The sequence below is a fragment of the Arachis stenosperma genome, chromosome 5 (genome assembly GCF_014773155.1).
Source record: "Arachis stenosperma cultivar V10309 chromosome 5, arast.V10309.gnm1.PFL2, whole genome shotgun sequence".
NCBI classification, from domain to species: domain Eukaryota; kingdom Viridiplantae; phylum Streptophyta; class Magnoliopsida; order Fabales; family Fabaceae; genus Arachis; species Arachis stenosperma.
Window position 1 is genome coordinate 138,957,959 of NC_080381.1, and position 22,096 is coordinate 138,980,054.

Genomic DNA, 22,096 nt, shown 5'->3' on the forward strand with positions numbered 1-22,096 from the left:
TTATGAACTTGCAAACAATACTAACTAACAAACCTTATGTGATCATAATTTGTTTAGTCTTATCTCAATTATTTAAAAGCACTGTGTGGCACGTTATCTCAAAGTGATTTTATCATGGAAGTTGGGCCTTCATCATCATGATATAGTGTTTTGTCTTCTTAGATTTTAGCTGGAGCAGTTAGGATTAGAATGAACTAATCTACATAATTAGTATGCTTAATCACCTTGACTAATTACTTAACTATCATTGATTGATTGCATAAAGTATAATGAATAGTTGATCCCGTTATAAATAGAAAAATGTGTTGGGATTATTCATCCAGATTCAACCACACATTCAACTTAAATCCTTATTTATTTATTTTGCAAAATACAGAATATTTATCATTTTAACTAAATTTTTATTAATGTGTTAAGAAATTCATGTAGGAACATATGGAGGGAAAATCAACATTATATAGAATAGATCAGATAAAAGATAAATAAGTAGTGAAAATAGTAGAAAACTTAAAAAAAAACTATATTAAAAATAATCATATAGTCAAGAGTCTTGAATATATTTATTAATAATAATGTTCGGTTTTTCGGGCAGGTCGGTGGAGCTCTAGGGATGTGATGGTAAGAACCAGCCTTGATCTGGGTCTAGGGGATGAGGGCGGAGACTTCACGACCTCCCGAGCCGCTGCGGTGTGAGGGGGGTGCCACTTGCAATGACATTCCGACACTCAAGTCAGAGATGGTACAGATGGCAGTGAGAATAATGGGATAGTGACGTACCGTGGGGGAGGGGTAGGACCCTCCCCATATATACTTTGTCAGTAGGGCAGGTCCCACAGGAGAGGTCCCTTTCTTGGAAGCTTCTTCTCCCAGCTGTCGCATAACTGGCTGCCAGGGAGTAGGTATCCGGGTCGCAATCCAGGTGCATGAGGCCCGCCGGGTCGGCCACTTGAATTGGTTCGGATAATGCACCTGCCGGACTGGGTCGGAACAGTGCCCCCAACGTGGCGGCTACGGCCATGAGCGCCGTTGTTGGCGCGTTCTATTCACATGTATCGTCGTTTGGTCGGTGTGTCATTAGTCGTGGTAAGAGCGTGCCCCCTACGCGTGAGTGAGGCTCGTCGCCTCGATCCTTGTGTCGAGCATTTAATGCTCTTGATGGCTGATTTAAACCCTGCGTGAAAAGTCCACTTTGCCCTTGTCTTTCGTGCTTCCTATGCGTTAGTTTCCACTTCAGTTTACCTTCTCCCTTTACGTTTCTAACTTCTCCCTATCAACACGTTCCCCTCATTTTCTCTTATTTCTCCTGGAGTTCTTTGCTTTGAGTCTGTCTCTGTGCTGTCTATTTTCTTTAGATTTACCCAGTTCTTCTTTGATTTATCCAGTTCTTCTTTGATCATCACTCTCCTGGTAAGTTTCCTTTCTCCTTCTCTTCTTATTTTAACTTTGCGTTTTATGTTGTTTTTCTGCATGTTGCTTCTGCGCCTGTATTGCCTGTTTTGCATTGCATGCTAGTATAGTTCCAATATTAGGTAGACATTAGGGGGGTATCCATTCTGGGTTTTGGCTTTTTAGGCTTTGTTTTGGCTATAGATTTAGCCGTTGTTTGACTGTAGATACTAGATAGGCAAACTGTAGTTTCTGGTGTTAGTTCCAGTCTCCCGACCTCATAGACTGACTCTGAGTGGTGCGCCACTATAGGTATGGCCCAACGTCCCATCGAGAGGGTTCCCGTTGCGAGAGCACCCTACGACCGATATGCTTGGGTGACCTTGGACGTGAAGGATATCCCCAATCAGATGTCTTTAGAGGAACTTGCAGTTGCGGAGTTCCGACAAGCTGACTACCTCTGTGGAGGAGGCCCCGAAGAAGCTAACTACGAGGTTTTCATTCCCGCTGATCACGAGCGGATATTCCATCTAAACCTGCACACTCCCCGGATCGCCGATTGGATCTGGGTATACAAAGCGATGTTCACCCATTTGGACATTCACATACCCTTCTCCCCTTTTCAGATGGCGCTGCTAAACCGATGCGACGTAGCACCATCCCAACTGCATCCAAACAGCTGGGCTTCTATCCGCTGTTTCGAGATGGTCTGTGAATATTTAGAGTTGTCGGTCTCCGTTGAGGTCTTCTTATTTCTCTTTACCTTAACAAACCCTTCTAAAGAGGTAAGGGTCAGGAAAGGTTTCATGTCCTTCTGGTATGTACAAGGTCAGAGGATTTTTAGCCTGTTTGAGGATTCTTATCATGGTTTTAAAGATAAGTACTTCAAGGTCCATCCCGCCGAAGGTCGACATCCCTTCTGGTTGACCTTGGAGGAGAACGCCGCATCCCAACTTATTGGAGTTTCGGGGCGGGTGCTAACACCTTCACAAAGGTGACATACAAAGGGTTGTCTCCCGAGAATAAGAAAGTTGCCGACGTTCTGTTGGCCATCTTTGGCAAGAATCATGTTAACCCCCATCTCCTCATGGGTGATCAGGATATGGCTAGGAGTTATATAGGTGTGTGGTCGTTTGGTTATTTGCTTGTGTTTGTTATTTTTCGTTGCTTGATTAACCGTTTTGCCGACTAACGAGCTTTCGTCCGTTGTTTCAGTATCAATGGCTGGCGAGCAGGTTGGACTCGATGCTTTGTTCAATACATTTCTGCTTGAGGGTAGCGATGACGATTTCGCCACCCGTACTAATGAGGTGCCTCACCCTTCTACTGCCAAGGCCGAGGCCCAGTCCCAACCTACGCAAGGAGAGGCGGCTGGGACCAGCTCTGGTCCAGGTCCCCGACCAGAGATTGAAACGGAGGGTGGAGGTCCTGAGGTTATCGTCGTTGAGAACCCGAGGAAAAGGAAACCGTCCTCCAGCCTTGAGGGGGTCCTCACAGTGATGGAGAAAAACTTTGATGCTATTAGCTTTATCGATTCCCAGCTCCTATCTGGTACAGGGGACTTCTTCTTTGGTGGGGACCTTGCTTCTCAAGTCAAATGGGTGTACTGCACCTTGCTCCGAGCCGCTGCCATAGCAAGGAAGGCAGAGCCCATCTTGGCGGGAGCTCGGAATCTGGAAAACAAGCTTCAATCGTACGTCAGCGCCAATGAGAAGTATAAAGTAGAGGTGAAGTCGTTGCAGGCACAGTTGGCTGCTTCTGAAGAGAAGGTTAAGACTTTTGATGCTGCCGTAACGCGACTTATCGAGCGAGAGCTTAGCTTGGAGGGCCAACTCAACGCTGCTCAGGGTTGGGTGAAGGAGCTCGAGAAAGAGTGTGATGAGGCCCTCTCATCGGCAACCGCAGCCAAGACTGAGGCAGCTGCTTTGAAGAAAAAGTACAAAGAGACTGTGAAGTAAGGTAAGAATGCCATCCTGGTGACCGAGGAGGCGATCAAGGCTCAAGTGAAGCTGTTAGCTCCCGATTTTAATACCTCGGCAGTCAGCGTCTTTAAAACCATTAAGGATGGCAAGATTGTCGATATCCCGAAAAAGTGATGTAATCTCACTTGTTGTATCTTGTTTGGATTTTTGTAATTTGTGTAGATCTTTGAATACTTGAGTAGTTTTAGCGAACTTGTTTACCGTTTTGTCGGTAGTTAACAAATTGCTTGTTTACCGTTTTAACGACTTGCTGGCTGTGCTTGCTTACCGTTTTATTGGTAATTAACTATTTGCTTGCCCTTGCTTACTGTTTCGTTGGTAATTAACGAAGCCAGATTGTGGCTTTTTTGTTTGAGTACCTGAAACTTGGCCTTATTTAGTAGCCGTTTGTTGTAGCGTTTGCAACTTCAGTGGTTCTCGGGGTGATCAATCCCGGGATGCCGTGTCGTTATGGAATTGGTTACCTTTACTTGGTAAAGTAATTTGAATAATTTGAATAATATTGAAATATGAAACGAAAAAAGAGAAAACTAGCGTAGCCTGAACACGATTATATCATGATGAATTGCAAATAAACAACTAATGGGAGGTAATGCAATATGAAGTGAAACGGGTCTTACTAAACCGGTACATCGCCTGCCCGTCGGGTGTACTTCGGCCTCTAGGAGAATAATGTTTTTAGGTTTCTCGCGTTCCACATTCTGGGAACCTCCCTGCCATCCAGTCGTTCCAGCTTATAGGCACCGCTGCCGACCACTTCCTTTATCCTGTATGGACCTTCCCAATTTGCAGCCAACTTCCTTCTCCTGGTGTTGGGAGACCCACGTCGTTGTGTCGCAAGACTAGGTCACTCAGCTCAAAATCTCTTTTTAATACACTGGCGTTGTAATGTAGGGCCATCCTTTGTTTCAACGCCGTCTCCGACAAAGTGGGTCATTTCCCTCGTTTCGTCTACCAAGTCCTTCTCCACAACTTCCTCAACTCCTCCCAAGAGTAGTCGTAGACTCGGTTCCCCAATCTCTACTGGTATTATCGCGTCAACCCCGTAAGTGAGTCGGAAGGGCGTCTCCCCGGTAGATGACTGCTGCGTTGTGTGATAGGACCAGAGGACCGACGCTAGCTCGTCTGTCCAGGCTCCCTTCTTCTGGTCAAGTCGCTTTTTGAGGCCTTGTAGGATGATCTTGTTCGCTGCTTCGACTTGGCTGTTAGTTTGGGGGTGCTCAACGGATGAGAATTTCTGCTTGATGCCCAAGCCGGCGAGAAATTTTCCAAATTTTTTGTCGGCAAACTGTGTCCCGTTGTCCAAGATGACGACCTCTGCGATTCCAAATCTGACTATTGCTTGTCTCCACATGAACTTTCGGCAATTTACCGAGGATATGCTGGCCAATGGCTCGGCCTCCACCCACTTGGTATAGTAGTCGATGGCGACAATTAGGTGTTTGACCTGTTCAGGTCCGACCGGGAAAGGCCCTAACAGGTCGACTCCCCATTGGGAGAATGTCCGGGAGGCCATCAGTAGGCTCAGTTCAGCCGCCGCCACTCTGTGAAAGTTGGCGTTCTCCTGACATCTTCTGCATCTCCTCACAAACTCTTTAGAATCCGCCATCATAGAGGGCCAGTAGTAACCGGTCCTGACGAGTTTTTGAGCTAAGGCCTTCCCTCCGATGTGGTGGCCGCAACACCCCTCATGGACTTCGCTTAACACATAGTCTGTTTGGTCGGGGCGTAGGCACTTCAATAGAGGTTGGTTGAGCCCTTTCTTAAACAGTTGGTCTTGTATTATTGTGTACTTGGCCGCTTCTCTTCTCAGTGCCTTCGCTGTCTTTTTGTCATAAGGGAGTTTACCATTTTCCAGAAAGTCGGTGATCGGGGCCATCCATGAGGGGGAGTCATCCGCCCGGGTTGTATGCAACGTTACCGTGGGCCCTTTCACCAAACCTTGAATAAGAGATTGGTTACCCGTTCCTAGCTTTGTGCTCGCCGGTTTTGATAGGAGATCATCTCGTGCGTTTCTCTCTCTTTAGCTAAATTATTATTGATTCTAAATTTTTTAATTTATTAAAATATCCCTAATAACAAATATCTTTAGTTAAAATTATTTTCTAAATTAACCTTATCACAATTAATATTAACACAAAATACTTATCTAAATTTTCAAAAATTCCATAATTTATAATTCGTCTCATAATTCATAGTTGAACTTATATAAAATAAAATTCAACGATTCTAACGACATATGTATTAAAAAGCTTTACTATTATCCAAATTAAAGTTACAAAGAAATCTCAAAAGTTAAAACTTACTAGCAGCTGCAAGCATACATGCATTGTACAAGAACACAAACACATCAATAAAATGGAATTAATATTACAATAGAGAATAAACAGCCTTACACATAGAAAAATGAACATAATTATCGAATATGATGTCTTCTCCTTCATTGGTTCCACATTTTTTGTGCAAATTGATCCCTCCATTTACCCCAAGCATCTCTCGTCACAATATGGAGGATCGTCCCACCATCTACGCGAAGCATATTTTAATCTACTATCTCATTAATAGGATCCACGACCATCACTCTTCTAATGTGATTATGCAAAAGACAACATGCAATTATAACTCTTCATTGAGTCTTAATAGGATAAAATGATATTTTCCTTCAAATTTTTTGTCTTGCTTTTAATACTCCAAATGCCCCTTTCAATGACATTTCTAGTTTGTGAGCGTTTTATATTAAAAAGTTCTTAGGATATACGGGGTTGATTATGTGGATTAAACTCACTCAAATGATAATTTTGTTCTCTATAAGGTGCTAAAAATCTTTCACAATTCATGTATCCACTATCCAACATCACATAAGTAGTAATGACCTAGTGTGACATATAAAATTGAACAAAATTAATGAAAGATCAAATGGTTGCTTTGATAACATACTAAAGTCTCAATAAAATACCTTGGGCAACACTAAACCCATTGCGAAATAGTGCAACTCGCAATATCCTAGAACCCGCAGCTGAACCCTCCCAACCCACCAATACATAGATAAATTGTATATCGGGAGCAACCACTCCAAATACATTGGTTGTTATGTCACATTTTCTGTTTCAATATCTAGGTTTATCAGCCTCAAGGACATTAACTTTGATATGGGTACCATTTAAGGTTCCTAAGAAATTTTAAAATAAAAAAAAAAGATCAATTAACTCAATCCTAAAACACACCAAGCATATTAGGTTTAATAACATTAGTAAGATAAATTACCTTAAACCATTTCCATCGTTCATATCTATTCTATCTTGACTAAATGGTTGAGGTTTCTTTCGTAAGAAATTATGACATCTCAAAATAGCAAGCAATACATCATTAAATCGCCTACTAATTGTTTCTTCATATCTCACAAATTGTCTTTTTATTATTCTAATTTTGATGTCATATACTATAATATGTAAAAATATGGCAACTATTTTTTCTACACTCATATTCCTATTTGGTTCTACCCTTTCAATCCCTCTAAGTATGTTACACAATGCATAAAAGGCACGTTTATCCATTCTTAGGTTTTCTATATCACTAAAATAAATAATCCTATCGATATTAACATCCATTACTACTTGCCTACTATAACTATCATTCCATTTTCTTTTTATTTTTTCTCAATTGCAATATAATCAAAACATAGCAAATCATCAACAACTTAATCATAAGGTCATTCATTAATTCAAAACGTAAAATTAAACAAGCAATAACTCTCATTTTCTGTTTGAGATCTATTCTGTTAAAAAAAGAAAAAAACATTAAAATAATTGAGGAAAATAGAACTTAACACCCACTTAACAAGAAGATTATAATTATAGACCATCATCATCATCAGCAAATTGAAAAAAAAAAGGAAAGAAACAAAGCTTAACATCAATTCCGTGCAGGATATTGTTGTTCTTACAAGTGTGAGTTGTGAAGTTTGACATGTGTTAAATTTAAAAAATTCACATATAACCAAATCATGCTAAAAAATTCACATGAGAGAATTTGCACTCTGACAATTACATGTTTGTATACTATCAATGATATGCATGGATTATGAATTTTAAGGCAGGTAATTTTGTATGCAATGGAATAGAGGCCTCAAATGACAAGAACAACCCATCCTTATGAGGAGCAACCTGTAGATACAATTCCTTGCAATTATGTATAGAGAGACAATTACTTTCTGTATAATGCAGTTCATTGCTCCCATTTGCAAGACCAGATAAGTACTGTTTCTGTACTTACCCAAAGGAGGACATCCCATTGTACAAGAAATATTTGAGGACAGACGTAGTCCATTCTTCAAAACCTATCTAGAATTGTAAGGGTCACAAAGTAAATCATTTGGCAAAGATAGATATACTTTTTATACATTATATGAATCCTATCATTATGGTGAAGCCATTGTCTTTTTGCATATGAAAGCCACTATCTGCCATAACTCAAAGGAGCAAAACATCATCTTTAGCATCCTATTTATGCTTTCCAAGATTTGTTAAGATATAATATACATACAAATAAACCACATTAGGCAAATTACTAATTAATAATTTTAATAATAACTGTTTGATAGAGCATTCTGTATTGTGGATATATGAAGTAATTTTCTTTTATGGTGTTCGCAATTCAGCAAGTTTATTCTACTATGGCTTTTCTAACTTCAGTCTCTTGATGAAATTGTAAAATCAGATATTTCTTAAGCAAGTTGAGCACGTTGAGCATAATGTGTAGCCGAGAAAATTACTACAAAAAAGAAAAATTGTCAATTTTAGCTTCTCTATTGTATGAATTCCTTTGCATGAAACAATCTACAAATAAAATGGTTGCAATTAGATACTAGGAAGACAAACCTTCGTAGAAGGGAAAACAGTTGCAAGCACAAAGTAATTCCCTGTGACAACATCGTTCAACGTCTTCGCAGTTTCCAAGTTGCCGTAGCATCTAACACATTCATCAACTAATGACTTGAGAGGATTCATCAACTAATTGACACCTACCATAATCGTTGCATCATGTATGATGAAACTTTTCTCAAACCATAGCATAACAACAATAACACATGATCACAGAAGGAAGGAGAAGAAAGAAGAAGAGAAATAACTACCGAGAAGAAAGAAGAAGGAAGGAGAGAATGAGAGAACAACTATAGAAATTTGCAACTCAATTACTCATATACTAATAAACTATTGTTAATTGTACTCGTTATATTTTTTTAGAAGTACAATTAACAGATGGTTATTGCCCAAGTAACAACAATAACAAATGGTTATTGTCAAATTCCCCCTAACACATCAAAGAAACTCTACTACTCTTATCTTCTTTTTCTGCTGCTTCATTCAACATTTTGTTATGGTCAATGTGTAGAGCCAGAAGAGGAAGAAGAAGCTTCCGGGAGAAGATATTTAGCTGGTGGAAGCAAAGCTACAGCGCCTTTCTGTGGATCTGAGTATTTTCTGTACAAAACCTTCAACTTCGCATTCCCAACATTCGAGTGAAAACTCACTAGTAGCCTAGCACAATCCCTGTGTAACAACAACAAACAAAACACAGTTAATTAAAGTAAAAACAATCATATCCTAAAGACAAATAATATTTTATGTACTTACATTGTTCTTGTGTGTAACCGGCGTGTAGCTTAAGTGTCACTCCAAAGAGGTGTCTTGTTAAGTGTGCATCTAGCTGCAAAAACTGCTGAGGCTGCAACCATTGATGGACAGTACATTAAGGTTGCATAATGCATCATTCCCAACTCAGATAGAAAGTGTGCCATGTTCTCCAGCTGTGGTAATTTTAAAAGAATAATAATTATTAGGCATTATTATTATTATTACTATGATAAAAAGAAGGAAAAATCAATTAGGTGTAAGGCATATTGTTTCACACACACACCTCCTGATCTGGAACTGAAGCCTTGATGAAACGAACAAGGAAAACAAATGGAGTAGGCACAGTCAAAGTCCATTCCAGCTTGTCCAACATGACTTCCTCCATGACAAGAATATGTTCTTGAGTGTAAGCTCTATTTGAGAGGCACACAAAGTCATTCACCTCCGGGGGCCAGATTTCTTCATACTTGGATGCCATGAGCATGGCACTGATCCCAACCAATTGGAGTTCCGTTCTTGGCACAGTCGTCACTGCTAAGATAGAGCTTACACTCATGAACATATTCTTGGCACTAAGAATCTATCAATGATGGTGATGGTCAAACTTGGTGTGCACATCTGTGAGCCAATCAACCAATATGGCTCTCATCTTTTCATTGATGTCTCTTGTGAATCTATGTAATCATGTGGACGGCTCTCATTCTTCCTTGTTCATCATCAATAGCTAAACATGCATATTATTGATAAAGTATCGTTTTTGTTCCCAATCTGGGTAAATCTCAAAGTTGTACCTAACATTTGAATCGTCCTGTAGTTCATAACGTTTCAAAATTGACTCAATATTGTCCTGCCGTTAGGAATCTGTCAACGGAATTGATGACGGGACAAAATTGAGACGATTTTAAAAAGTTAGGAACTTAAATAGGGGAACAAAAACGATACATAGAAATAAATTTTAATTTTATCCTTCACCAATATCAATCTTTTACAATACATAATTATTCAATTATTTTTTAATCACGTTTAAATAAATTACATTTAATCATATTACTTTGATTCTAAATAAATTTACTTTTTTATAATTTTACTTTTAAAAATTTTTAAGAGTCATAAAATATTTGTAGAATGACTAGTACATAAACTTGTGAAAAAAAATGATACATATAAAATAAAGTGATGTAATTTTAGTAATGTTACAATACTTTACTTTGATTGAACAATGTTAGAATCCTATAAATCCTACAATATAAAAATCAAGTAAATACAGTAATTCAATCATTATTCACTTACTGCTGTTGAAGACCTTTACAATTTCTATAAATTAGTTGAGATATTGGATTACTATATTCACTTGATGATTGAATAATGATTGAGTTACTATATTCACTTGATGTTTAATATTGTTCAATAATATGCATGTTAGGTGATTGATAATGAATAATAAAAAATGAGAACGGTCCAAGTAATTACGTAGACTCACTTGCTGCTTCCCTCCTCCTACGATTGCATCACCTACCAAATTGCAAAATCATCCACCTTATCAACCAAGGTTTCAATCTAACCAAAGGAGTAAAACAGGAAAAGAAAAGTCCTTTTGTTTGTGCATTCTTTAAATATAAATAACATTTGCATATCCCAAATTTTCGGATTCAATCAAAGCAGAACAAGATTTGAAAAAACTAAAGAACTTAAAGAAAGAAACACGCGGAGGAACAATCGACGAATAGAATCTTCCACATATAACGGTGAAAGAAGATAAGATCGTAGATAAAAGGTACGTGATTTTTAAGAAGGAAATGAAACATCACACATAAATGCATACCTCTTGTTTGTTGAGGAACAATGGATCTTGAAGCCATTTGGAATACACTTTTTTTTTTCTTGAACTCTCTCTGTGTGAAAAATGGATGAGACGAGGAAGGCAATGAAAAAACTCTTCTCTTATGAAGCTGCATTTCGTGGTTCTATACCGTTGGATCTCTTAAGATTGATCGGACGGTAGGAGCGTTGCTTTGGAGAATTGTAACTGTCCGGTTTTCAAAACCGAAGGCATTAGGGATAAAAAGTAGGATTAGGGAAAAAAGTATATATTTTTTCAATGAAAATTAGGAAGGAAAAGTAAAAGTATTAAGAAGGATAAAGATATAGGAAGGTTATCAGGTGTACCGGGAACACCGGTATTCTAGTTGTTTTAACCGTTGATCTGAATTAAAAAATATATATATAATATATATTAATTAAAATCAACAGTTAAAACAACTCGAACACCGATATTCCCAGGTACACCTGATAATTTTCCAAAGATATATATCTTTAAAAAAAATACATGTGACTCCAAAAGGGAAAACGATCTTTGCACTTGGGCAATAAAAATTGTCGTTGGGAAAAAATTGTATCTCCTGATTTAAAGGTTTTGTTATTATTTTTTATAAAAAATAATATTAATTTAGGAGGAATGTTAGGAGTCAGCAATTTTGGTGTTTTGTAACTATCAATTGGCCATCAATAATGTTTTTAATGGTATAAGATTACATCTAATGGTAGGAAATCACTCACTTTTGTTTTGATGGTCAAGTGCTAGCTAGAAAACACAAAAGTTGTTGACTCCTAGACTTTTCCTTAATTTAGATCAGTTCAAGATTTGATTATATATTTTTTGGTCAAATCAATTTGTCTAACCTAATTTTGACAAAAATAATATGATTTAATTGATTATATGTATTAAATTTTAATTATTAAAAAATATCTTTATAGAAAGACGTTTTCAATGTCTTTATTTGAGTAGCTCCCTAAAAAAAATCCTGATCAAATATGACTTATTCACATGTATTTGTGTATTTCTAGAGATGATGATAATGTACCCGTGATATCGAAGAAGTCATTGTCTGTTAGAAACGTTGATAATGACTTAAAAATTAAAATTTTTAAAAATTTCGCGGGGGTGTGAACTCTATAAAATGATAATCACTCTTAACAAAAAAAATCACATTCCTAAAATTAAGGTTGGAATATTAAATTTGAAAAAATAATGATTTTTTTTTTATGTTAGAAAAAATCCCGACAAAATTAGTTATAGTTATCAATCTTCAATCCCTTTTTCTATTATTTGCATAGTCTTGTGGTGCTTTTTTTCCCTTACCAAAAAGTTAGTTTCAATTCCACGTCCATTATTTGAACAGGCCAGGGTTAAAAAAAACATAAAAATAATAATAAAAAAATAAACTGGTAAAAACAAATTTATGAGCAAACTCATGAAGAAAACGTTGGCACATACATGATTGAGGTGCGCTGAACATGACAACTGATCTAGAAGGAATAAGTAATTAGCCACCATGAACAAATGAACTAATAGAAAGAGTTGAGTTTCTTACAACATGATTAGGCAAACAAAAAAAACATGCCTAAAACAATGCAACCCCAATTAGTGGAAAAAAGAAAATAAAGAAAGGAAACCCCATTACAAAGCTGAAATCATATCTTTCACCAACAAAACAAAGCACACATGACACATGTATACTCACACCAAGAATATGATAATACTTTACAGGAACACTAGATCATCTGGACCAGCAAGCACAACCTGTTAAAAGAAATTTCATTCCATTTGTATGCAAGTCCACAAAAGATGACAATAATGCAAACATATGAATCAATAGATAACCAGTAAGAGAAAAGGTGCATACATTGCAATCAAGAGCATGTTTCCTAGCAACCATAATGGCTGCATTTCTGTTTCTCTCCGACTCGAAGGTTAATACTAATGAGAGCCCCTTCCTCGCTTGTCAAAAAAGTGTCTTTAGCTTTAGGTAAATTTAGTTTAACATATAAACCACATAAGGAGCTTAGAAGATGATGAATCTAAAAATATAAAGAGTAAAAAGATGGAACAATATGTGATACAAGAAAAATGGCCAATGCTAGAATAGTACCTGCATTGATGGAGAATAAATCTCTCTAGCTTTTTTAATCCAACCTCTACATAGCTTTATCCGCATTCTCCCCGCACCGAATGAATGAGTAGAATGCGATGAATGATCTTTTCCGTTCATATGAAAAATAACTACCTGGATAATACAAAGAATGTTATATTGATAAAGACAAAGTTTGAGCAGAAAACAGTTTTCAGTTTATAGCTTTAGTAATCTTTCGTAGATGTGTATCCACATGGCTTCCAAGTCCTGATACACACCACATATGTGGATGCTAACCTTTCTTTTTTTAGATTTAGATGTATCTTGAAACCAAGAACAAAAGATAAGGCAATAATAAACCAACCTATTTGAATGGGATTGGTTGTTAGTGTGAGTTTCTTGCCATTTGAGACAACATCAACTTGTAAGATTCTCCCAACATTAGAGGGATCTGTAGCATATACTGATCTGTTTGCATCTGAAAAATAAAGAGAAAGATACGAAATTCAAATAAGATAGATATACAATGTTAAAGATGAATGTTACAAATATAAATAGCAATTCACCATCATAATGGGAGTTTGACACTAATATCATGAAAGCATCATTGCATATTTTACTTTATCAGTGACGGAGGTCGAAAGAAATTTTGGAAAGGACAAAAAAAATTTTAATAAAAAAATTATATAATAATAATTTATATTAAAATAAAAATTATAAATATAATTATTTTATTTTTAAATTTATTAATTAAAATATAGAATTACATATGGTTAAGATTAACTAAAAAAATAAATCTGATTTTTGTTAAAAAATTTGTTTAGATTAATAAACTAATTTAATATTAAACAAAAAATTAATTTAAAAAAATAATTATTTTTTATATGAAAAAATAGTTTTTACCCATAAAAACCTATTTTTAATTAAAAAATTATTTTTTATCTAAAAATTGATTTTTTTTAAAAACTGATTTTTTATTTAAATTATACAAAAACGATTATGACTTATTGGTATTATTTTTATTACAATCAAATAATATAATATAACAAAATAAAATCTTAAATTTTTAATAAAATAAAAATATCAAAATTTATTAATGTAAACAGTGTTGATATTACAATAATATTTAATTTGTAACATTAATTTAAAATAAAATATTAATTTTTTATTAATAATTGATATTACTACTAGTTATGCTATAATTTTTATTATTAGTAATAAAATAATGCATGAAAATATATGAGAAATCAAATATAATTTAGTATAATATTGACTTAAATATATGCATGCAAAAAAAAAAAGTTTCAAAAAATAGTGAAGAAGCATATCATTTTAATCAATTGAATTAATTTATTTTTCTTTAAAATAGAATTACTTACAAAATTTGTTGGAATGCGGTGAAGTTGCTCTAAATACAATATATATATATATATATATATATATATATATATTTAAAAATTAAAGTTAAAATATCAAATTTGAGAAAATAATAATTTTTTTATTTTTTTTTAAAAAAATCCTATATGTATCACATGGAGAGGTTTCTTACCTTTGTGGCTTTGATAAAATTTTATTGGAAATAATTAAATGGTATTATATATATATAGTCCTCATTTTAACATTTATTTTTTTTAGATAAAAAATTGTTAAAATAGACATCGAATTTAAATAAATTTTATTAATTAATTTTATAATAAAATTAATATTTACTTACTAAAATAAACATAATATATAAAAATTGATAAAATATATTTTTATATTAAAAACAAAAATAATATATAAAAAATATATCAAAATATATTTTATTAAATTATGTTATTTATAATTTTTTAATAATTTTAATATTCTTTTATTTAATATTATTTTAAACTATAAATTTTAATTATTTATAACTTTATTCTTAGTTATAATTAATTTTTTATTTATTTTATTCTGTTTAATGGGATTAATAATTTATATTATAATAAAATTATAATAATAAATTAATATACAAAAATTATATTTACAAATTTTAATAGAATCAAACAAAAAATAATTTTTTTATATTAAAAACAAAAATAATATATAAAAAATATATCAAAATATATTTTATTAAATTATATTATTTATAATTTTTTTAATACTTTTAATACTCTTTTATTTAATATTATTTTAAACTATAAATTTTAATTATTTATAACTTTATTTTTACTTATAATTAGTTTTTTATTTATTTTATTCTGTTTAATGGAATTAATAATTTATATTATAATAAAATTATAATAATAAATTAATATACAAAAATTATATTTACAATTTTAATAGAATCAAATAAAAATAATTTTTTTATATAAATTCAAAAAAATAATAAAAAATATAAATATATATTTAAAATATTTTAATACAAAAGAGACTATAAGTATGTATGATTTTGTATAAAAAAATAGGCTGTTCATATATGTTGGATCCTCTTATATATAGCTTGAACAAAATTTCTTGAGTAGAGAGAGTAGAGAGTCTGTGCAATAACCTGTGTGTTCTTTCACATGAATTGCAAATGAAATACTGTTCTCTTCCAAGTTTCGGCTAATCATATACATAATACACAATACATTTTTGTTTTTGTTGTACAATTTACTTATAACTTAAGACTTTGATTTTTTTTTCTTTTGTAGGTTTGTGGAAAGGATACTGATAAATGAAAAATTAGTTAAAAAATTTAGATATGAAAATGAAATAAGTGATATATTTTAATATTATAATTTTTTGTGTTTTTTAAAATGATGGGAGATATACAAATTAAAAGATCTGATTTGTGTTTTAAAAATTAAAAAATTTAGGATACACAAATAGAATTCTCCGATTTATATTTAAAAAGTTAAAAAATTTGGAGTACACAAATCGTATTTTAACACTTAGGTATCAATTTGATTTGTGTTGTTCAACAAAACGGTGATTAATGCTTATAATAAAAAGAGATAGTAACTAAATTTTCTTTTGATACAACATTCAGCTTATCAACAATAGTTTCTTTTACTTTATCAGTCATGTTATGTAAGAACACCAAAATATCTCTCAAAGTAAAGTAGTTATTTTCATTGAATTTTTTAATAATGGGTGAGAAAATTTTTTTTGTTTAATCTAAAAATTTGATTTTCATCGTGAATCAAATGAAAATTAGTGGCTCTAAATACTATAAAAGTTATAAAAAAAAAATAAAAAAGATTATCATAGATAAGAAAATTGAGATAGCACAAAAAAGAGAGAACTAAAAAATTTAAAAATAATTATTAAGATTGGATAAATTAAATTAGAGTACAAGATCAAGTACTCCGTATTCCGTGCCAGGGAAGAATCATGCTTTAATTTGTGAAGCCTGAACCCTCATGAATGTATGATTTTAGACAATGAAGCCTTCTATGATAACTACTTCAAGATCCTTAAATTGACCATTCCTAAATGTAAGTATCTAGTGTTATGTATGTATGTTTAGAATGAATAATGAGAATTATCACTTTGGCTTGAATTATAAATTTTTTAAGGGATGACGGAATTTTAATATATATTGCTACATAATTAAAGGATTTGATTTGCTCTATTTTTTATTGACTTTATTCTTTTTGTACACTCTTGGTATGTAAGAACAGCAAGATATCCCTAAACAGACTAGTTATTTTGATTGAATTTCTTAGTAACGGTAGAGAAGATTTTTTTTAGTTAAACCTAAAAGTATGATTTTTATTATGGATCAAAAAAAAATTAGCAAATCTGGATATTATAAAGATTTTTTTTGTTAAATCTAAAACTGTGATTTTTATTATGGATAAAAAAATTAATGATTCTAAATACTATAAAGGTTACAAAAAAATTAGAAAAAAAATATACAGAACAAGAAAAAACTGTGATAGCGAAAAGAAGAGAGAAGTAGAGAGTACAGAAATAAGAGTAAATATTTAAATTAGTCCCTGAAAGATTATTCGATCTCCAAATTGGTCTCCGAAAAATAAAAATAATCAGAATTGTTCCTAAAAGATTTAAAAATAGTCATGTTAGTCCTTTCGTCTCCTCTCCGTTCATCCCGTCAGTAACTATCTTAAATCTTGCTTATGTGACTCTTAATGTATCATATCAGCATGATAGGTTGATGCAAAATGGCTTATGACAAAATATGTTTAGAAATTTTTGTCAAATTAATCCTAAAAAGAATAAACCCTAATCCCTTCATCTTGTTAAATGTCATTGTTCTTGCAGCAACAAATTAATTTTGCAAAGGCCAAAATTATTGTTAAACTGCAACATGGACAACGTCTAATTGGCCAGAGTCTAGATAAGGATACAATATGGTTGAACAAGTCATATGAACAAGATAAGTAATATAGATTTCAAATAAGATAATACGATACTCACTTGAGTTCATTTTAGAATCCATGTCTATGTGGTGAGGTGAGTAACACATAAAGTGCAGAATTATATCAGCATACTTCCAGCAACCAAATTAAAGTTGATATAAAAAGTTTTTTGAAAAAGAGGTATCTATCAACAAAACTAGCATGATCAAAGGATAAAATTAAATTACTAAATTTCATTCATACACAAAGGAGGAAAGTAAATTAATTAATATACACTATTATCATATGTAAATTTCTATAAATTAACCTTAAGATAATCAGATATTGATACAATTATATTAAGAAACAATCAAATTATAACAAAAACCCTTTCTAATGTCAAGTGCAATTGTACTCACATTTCAAGCTTAAATCCAGATTTTAAGCATTCAATTCCGAGCTGAAAATGTAAATTAACCGAAGGAAAATTAGACAAGGAAGTCCCTTTCAATAAACTTTGACTTCTCCCGATAAGGTTTAACAAGCACCCGAGACCCACGAACATAATGGGAATTCTCTTTGTCTAAAATGGTTTTAACAGTTTGCGGATCAATAAACGTCACAAAGCCAAAGACGAAGGATTGGATTAGAGAGATGTTCTGTTTTGAGAAGAAAGATGGAATAGATTGTAATTTAAAAGGGTTAAAAATGGTGATAAAAGAAAATAACGTCTCTGAAGTTTTTGTTGACATGTGATGCTAATAGTCAGGTAAGTAAATGTTAAGGTCGTTTGTCAAATAATAGATGGAAGGAGTAACGTGATTATTTTTAAATATTTTGAGGACAATTCTAATTAATTTTATAATTTGGAGATAGAGTAATTTTTTAGAAATCAATTTAAGTATTTATTTACAAAAATAATTATTAAAATTGGATAAATTAAATTAGAGTACAAAAATCACGAATTCATCGCCAAGGAGGAATCTATGCTTTAATTTGTGGGAGCAAGTGCTAACATTTTAAAGAAGTGTAAGAAAACATATATATATATATATATGTGTGTGTGTCCCTGTTAAAAAAATTATATTTGTTCCCACATTAAAAAAACTATTAAATTATGTTAAAATATTTGTTTTATATATATTTTTTAACTTCTAAAATAAAATTTTAATACATTATTAGTATAAAATAGTTGTACACATACATCTAATTATATAATATTATATTATAAAAAATAATTGTCTTTTACGTTAGTTACATTCGCTTGAATTGAAATTTATATCCTTAAATATTTTTTTCTATTCAACTTTAATATTTACTAGTAAATTAAAAAATTTTGTACTAAACATGCATTTTGGTAATTAATTTTCAAGCATAAATTGAATTACAAATCAACTAAAATAATAATATATTTTGTACTGTTTATCTATCTAAATAATTAATTTTATTATTATTATTATTATTGAAATTAATTTTCAGTATTTCTTTTATTAAATGATTGAATAATCATTAAGTAATCTATAAAATATATAATAAGAATATGAAAGGTTTATTGAATAATTTTTTTTCTAAAATACAATTTGTCATACACAACTAAAAAAAAATGTTTTTAGTTTCATTATTAATTAAAAATATTTTATTTTATCATCTTAATTAATCTCATTATTTATTATTATTATAATTAAATATTTAATATTATTAATATAATTTATTTCTTTAATAATTCTTCAACTTTAATATATAGTTTAGTAACTATAAATACTTTGGGTGGTAGAGTGGGATACGGTTTGTGTATAAATACACAACATCTCTTATGTAATGACTTATAATAAGTGAAAAACTACTAAATTAGTTAGTTAATTTAATAATTTAAAGTATTAGTTTTTTATTTTTTATGTTATTAATACGTATAAAATTTAAAATAATTGAATTTTATATTTACTTTGAAAAAATTTAATATTTCAGCGGGTAGGATATGATAGGGTAAGATTTAGAATTTTAGGGTGTGGGTAGGGTTAGGTTTGAGAGATTCTCAATCTACGAGTAGAATATGGTAAAATTTTAATAAAATTTTCAACCCACAAATAAGATTAAGGTAGAGCTTGAATCCTATCTTACCCTATTCATTGCTAGCCCTAACTGTGCTGAATGTAGGACTACAAATAGCACATCATAGAATAATTATTTACAGAATCCCCAGCACACTAGGAGGTATGAACAAAATTCAGGAATATCTTAGCAAATGCTTGTATTATGTGAACATTGGCAACAATGATTACATAAACAATTATTTCGTGTCACAATTGTACCCAACATGCCAAATCTATACCCCTCTTCAATATGCACAACTTCTCATTCAACACTTAGAACACAATTTACTGGTATTCATTCAACCCAACTCTACTTTAATAATTTATATGTCATGTTATATCTTATATGTCTCTACTGATTAATTATTAGGCAAATTTTTCGGTATAGACATGGGGAATTGTGCTGTTTGAATTTTAGAATGACAAGTATCCATTAAATGGGTCAATGGGACAAATTCTGTGGCTGCTTCAGTTGCAGGAATACTAGCATCAGTAGTTGTCAGCAGTAGGGGTGTTTATGGCCTGGTTCGGTCCGAAAATTCGGTCCGACTCCGAACACTTTAAAAGCTAATTTGGTGTGATTTATTTGAGTTTAGGGACGGGTAAGAGTCTCAAAAATAGATCTGATCATTATTTTAGATCGGGTTCGACCCATAGCTCGAGTCACCCGAACTTAGCCTGGTGGCTCGGTCATCATACACAATTAATATTTTGTATTATTAGTGATAGATGATGATTATTCTTATGTGAAATTTAAGTATTGTAAACCTTAATATTTGTGTTATTAGTCATTATAAGACTATAAGTTAATGTTTTATGTTTAAAATGCATACGATTTTAGACTAATGCATAATATTGTGTTATTTGTATTGATTTAAATATTTAATGTTATTAGACAATATTAATATTGATTATAGTTATGCTTTAATTTTAGAGAATGATTAGTTTTTGTTATATTTTTTTAAGTGAATTTTAATTATCATGTCAAATAATGGTTTGAGTCTTGAAAATTTGGATATTTTTATCCGGTTAATCTAATGTTAATGGTCCAATTTTTACCCGATTTTTATCCGATATAATCGTGGCCTAGAAGTGTATATATTTCATCGGGTCTAGGATCGGATTCGGATCTAACAAATAAGTCCGATATATATTTCGAATCGGGTCTAGATCACATCAAACCCGATTTCACCCGACTTATGAACATCTCTAGTCAGCAGGAAGGGGTGTTACTTTTTGAGATTAATTGAAAAATTATTAGACTAATTAAAAGTAGTGCAATTAAGAAGTAGTTGGACCTATTCACTTTATATTATGATGAGTATTTTATGGGCCTATAAAAAAGAACAATTTACAACAACTTGAATAATATCTCTTAGTCCTTTTGTAAGATAAAAATGGCTAGAATAATAATTTTTTGAGAAAAAGGACAATTTAGTCCCTGACCTTTTAACCCGCGGACATTTTTGTCTCTGAGCATTGGAAAATACATTTAAATCCTTGACGTTCCTTAAATTAAGACCGATCAGTCCCTCCGTCCATGAGCCACCCTCAGAGCGGACGGAAAACGCTGAGCTGGCTCCCCCTATGCTGACCTGGCTCATCGGCGTTCCCACGTGGCAAGTAAGTGGGATGGAGGTTTTGAAGACGGGACACATTAGTCCCTCTAACACAGATGTACCCGAAGATGATGCAGCTTGTGTATCCCTCGCTCCGTTTCTTTCTTCCAACACCTGTTTACAGATACTTTTGCTCAATTTCAGTTTACAACTAGATCCAGCAAAGACCCGGAAGAAAGGCCTTAGGAAATCATTCACCCCAGAGATTTTTACATTGCCTGCCTCTGTGACTGCATCATCTGGATCGCAATCCATAGGAGAATTCTTGTCGCTTGCTCCAGTATCAGTGGCTTTGTCAGTCCCTTCATTTGGAGTTGAGTTGCCTTCCATGCCATCAAGCTCACTCTCTGAAACGTCAGTACCCTGGTGAGGCTTACTGGCAGACTGAGATGGAGACTTCCATCTTGTAAGATCCTGCCTAAAGCTAGACAAAGAAGCCAAAATAGAAGCCCCAGCTACGGCTGAAGGGTCACCTGTTCTCTTTTCAATCTGCAGTAACTTTCCACCACCACTCTGAACTTCTGCACCCTTAACTGCGGTTTCAGGATGCAGTTGCTGAAAAACCTAGGTCAAAATAAATCAAGGAAAATACACAGACACACTGGAAACGGAAAATATGGGGATGGCATTCAGCTAGAACTAACTGAAAAGGATACATAAGCATGATTTCCCAGCAAACCAAAAACCACCTCATCACCCGAGTTAAGCACACAGCTGGTACTCTTCTTGACGAGCGTTCCATTTACTAGCACAGATCCTTTGTTGCCAGTACTTTCAAGCACAGCTACAGCATTCCCCTCACGCTGGTCATTTCCAGAAACAACAGTAACCATACTGCACATACACTTCCTAAGATATTCACCTCAAGCAACTGGAAACCAAGAAAATGGGGGAAACAAAGCAACGCAACCATGCACACGACTACAGATAAGTATTTACTGTGCTTAGAAGTCTCTAAAATAGTAATCGGCAAAACAATCCACTAGCAAGTTCTAAGGGGTGTGCATGGAGGAATAACACAAAAAAAACTCGGACATGACATACCTCACAGAACCACATCAAATAAAAATTCCAAAACCCCATTGAAAATTTACACTGGCCCTAATATGTACCTGGGATTGCTTGATCTTGCACAAAGTTCCACTTGCAGTATGATCCTTCAGCGGGA

The 22,096-nt window shown here is 33.0% G+C and overlaps 1 pseudogene; it reads right to left on the reverse strand.

Moving 5' to 3' along the window:
* Positions 1 to 8,748: 8,748 nt before the first annotated feature.
* On the reverse strand, positions 8,749 to 10,860 carry LOC130981530 (G2/mitotic-specific cyclin S13-7-like; annotated as a pseudogene).
* Between the last annotated feature and the right edge of the window lie 11,236 nt (positions 10,861 to 22,096).